Raw genomic sequence first — 3,990 nt, 5'->3', positions numbered from 1 at the left:
AGTTTTTGCACGGTCAAAAGATGTCGAACGATGTTTGGCAGGAATTTTTGGGGTCTCAGTAAATTTTTCGGAACAAACCGGAAACACCCCTTTTCAAGCCCCAATGTTCGGTCAAAATGCGAAAAATCGGTGTTTTGGAGATGTTCAATTCCATTTCCATGAATTTCAATGATGATTTCGGCTGATTTTTGATGAATTCACGCACAGTTTCGATGGAATTTCCGGTGATCACGCATTTTGATTGGCCCACATGTTGATCGACATTTATGTCCTCACGACCACTTTGAAAACGTTGAAACCACTCGTGCACTCTGCCACGGGATAGGCAATCATCGCCATAAACTTGTGTCATCAATTGAAATGTTTCGGTAAAGTTTTACTAATTTTAAACAAAATTTAATGTTGGCTCTTTGTTCGAAGCTCATTTTCGCACCGATAACACAAACATACTCACACTTCAAACGCCAAAACTTCACTTCCAATCTATGAAATGTCATGAAATTCTCACTGGAAAATCGATGATGATAGCAGATTCTAACGCCATAAAGATGGTGCCTCCAGGGAGCGCAAGATTCAAAAAATCTTGTTTGCTTTGGAACACACCTTATACTATCACCAATCGTATGGAGCAAAGTCAGCCCGAAGTTCGAAAGTTTTAGATATATACCGATTCTACCAATGACACCGATAAAATCTACCAATTTTTGTATTTAAAGTGCCATAGTCTATAAAATTATTCGTGGTTCATCCGAAAAGATTTTCTCCTTTCATGTCGCCATTACAAGTTTTAAAAATTAAATCAGGGGTTGCTTATTCGGATAACATTAGAATAAGTTATGATACAGATTCGAAACTACATCAGGGTTGCTTATTCGGATAACATTAAAATAAGTTATGATACAAATTCAAAATTACATCAGGGTTGCTTATTCGAGTTATTATAATAAGAAGCATAATACAAATTCAAAAATACAACAGGATTGCTTATTCAAGTAACATCAAAATAAGGTAACGATACAACATAATACACTAATCATATTTACATTGCTACAAGTCTTAGTTCGATTTGGAAAATTTTGGATCATAAGATGGTATACTTCAAAGGCACTATTCGTGCAAAGTTTTATCTAATTATTTTATTTCCAATGAGCATCTTTTTATTTTAATTTGAATGGTTTGAACACTAATCCTATTAGGGGCGGGGCCGCGCCCACTTTTTCAAAAGTTTTAGCGCAGTTTTTGCTACTGCTATCCTCTGTGTCAGTGCTTAATTATGGTTTTTATAAGTTTTCCTTTTTTGGCGTTTTGTGGACGTGATAGGGTCCGATTTCGCCTACCTACGCACTCGTCTTTCCTGTTTTGCCAAGAAACATATGTATGTACTAAGTTTCATATTACGATGTCTCAATTTTTACTAGTCATAGCGTGCATGGACGGACGGACGGACAGACATACGGTCACCCGAAATTCAAGCCGTCTCGTCATTCTGATTATTTATAGTATATATGTATGTATATATTAATTTTTGGTGATACATACAACTGTTAGATGAATGAAACTTTTATTCTCTAAGGCAAAATTTTGCAAGAGTATAGAAAACAAAATTCCAGAAACTTTAATCTATTTGCACACATTTGGTACTTACAAGTATTTGAAAGGATATATTAGTAAATAACATTAAACTAGTTTATATACTCAATTGAATGAATTATGTGTCTTTTGTATGCAGGATACCACAGAGTGTGCATTTAGCAATTGTTCAGCTGTGCATTATAATTTATTGGTTTTACTCATATTTATTTGATTTACTATATGTTCACTAAGCTTGCATATGGTGCCAATTTACTTGCAAGTGCTCAAATGGTTGGAGCACTGGAACAATTTTTATTATGTTTGTTTTCCTTATTCTCATAACTCTGTTCAATGATAATGATCTGAAATCAATATTGACTTCAGCTAAGTAAGTAGTGTGGACAAAATCAATTATGTGAACAAGATTAATTATATTTAACAAATTAATAATGAGGTTCATTAAAAAAACTATTGGTTTCAAGAATAGAAAAGAAAAACGATTTATATTAAAATTAATTCAGCTCTGTCTTGCCGCACGTTGTACACTTTTTACTCGTCTTGCTGTTATTCTTCTTCTTCTTCTTCTGCCTCTTTTGTGCTGCCATATCGTTACATTCGCACATATCGGTCATCCTTCGTGTTATTCGTCTCGAATAACTAAGTAGAATCGTCGTCATCAAATGTATTAAGCCATTCTTTCATAAATTCTGCGCACGTTGTTGTTGTTTTTGGATCTTCGCCGTTACCCAGTTTTGGGACATCATAAGTGTTGCTCGGTTTTACGTTAGTAATTCGATAGGGATCACTAGCACTTTTGTTTGAGTTTTGAACTATAGCAACAATTTCATTCAGTTTGTAGTTATGAGCTTTTTTTCGACGCAGATTGTATACTTATCTTAACGTGTTTTATGTTTCCTGATCGACAGTATTCTTTAAATTCGTCGGACGTGAATGCCGAATCTCTATCAGAGATAATTTTAATTGGATTCCCAAAATTGATGCTTTGCGTCTTTAGCTTACTGATGACCTCTTTTGCTGATGTTGATTTGGTAGGATATAACCAAGAAAATTTTGTAAGTGCGTCGATTACTGCGAATATATAAAGTATTTATACATTTTCCTCGTAGATTCTAACGGTCCCTAATGAACTTTTGCATTTTTTCATTCAGTTTGGAAAATAGAATTTTTTTGGATATATATCTTTGGTTTTGCTAAGCGAAAATACCCTTTCGTGGGTCGTCGCATAATTATACTCTCGCAACAATGTTGCTAACGAGAGTATTATAGTTTTGTTCACATAACGGTTGTTTGTAAGTCCTAAAACTAAAAGAGTCAGATATAGGGTTATATATACCAAAGTGATCAGGGCGACGAGTAGAGTCGAAATCCGGATGTCTGTCTGTCTGTCCGTCCGTCTGTCCGTCTGTCCGTCCGTCTGTCCGTCTGTCCGTCCGTCTGTCCGTCCGTCCGTGCAAGCTGTAACTTGAGTAAAAATTGAGATATCGTGATGAAACTTGGTACAGTTAAGTTCGAAGATGGGCAAAAATCGGCCCACTGCCACTCCCACAAAATGGCGGAAACCGAAAACCTATAAAGTGTGTCATAACTAAGCCATAAATAAAGATATTAAAGTGAAATTTGGCACAAAGGATCGCATTAGGGAGGGGCATATTTGGACCCAATTGTTTTGGAAAAGTGGGCGTGGCCCCGCCCCCTACTAAGTTTTTTGTACATATCTCGGAAACTAGTATAGCTATGTCAACCAAACTCTATAGAGTCGTTTTTTCAGGCATTTCCATATACAGTTCAAAAATGGAAGAAATCGGATAATAACCACGCCCACCTCCCATACAAAGGTTATGTTGAAAATCACTAAAAGTGCGTTAACCGACTAACAAAAAACGTCAGAAACACTAAATTTTACGGAAGAAGTGGCAGAAGGAAGCTGCCCCCAGGCTTTTTTTAAAAATTGAAAATGGGCGTGGCGCCGCCCACTTATGGACCAAGAACCATATCTCAGGAGCTACTAGACCGATTTCAATGAAATTCGGTATATAATGTTTTCTTAACACCCTGATGACATGTACGAAATATGGGTGAAATCGGTTCACAACCACGCTTTCTTCTAATATAAAGCTATTTTGAATTCCATCTGATGCCTTCTCTGTATAATACGAGTATAAACATTAGGAACCAATGATGATAGCGGAATAAAACTTTACAAAAATACGGTATTTGAAAAATATTTAAATGACGAATAATGAAATCTCGATTATCACTTTACCATGCGAGAGTATAAAATGTTCGGTGACACCCGAACTTAGCCCTTCCTTACTTGTTTTTCTTTGCATGCGTTTGGGTATGACTAATAACTCGCAGTCGTTTACTAATTTGTATAAAATGTCACCCTTCATAAAG

The sequence above is a fragment of the Bactrocera neohumeralis genome, chromosome 2 (genome assembly GCF_024586455.1).
Source record: "Bactrocera neohumeralis isolate Rockhampton chromosome 2, APGP_CSIRO_Bneo_wtdbg2-racon-allhic-juicebox.fasta_v2, whole genome shotgun sequence".
NCBI classification, from domain to species: Eukaryota; Metazoa; Arthropoda; class Insecta; order Diptera; family Tephritidae; genus Bactrocera; species Bactrocera neohumeralis.
The sequence above is the reverse complement of the archived record's forward strand: the minus strand, read 5'-3'. Positions refer to the sequence as shown.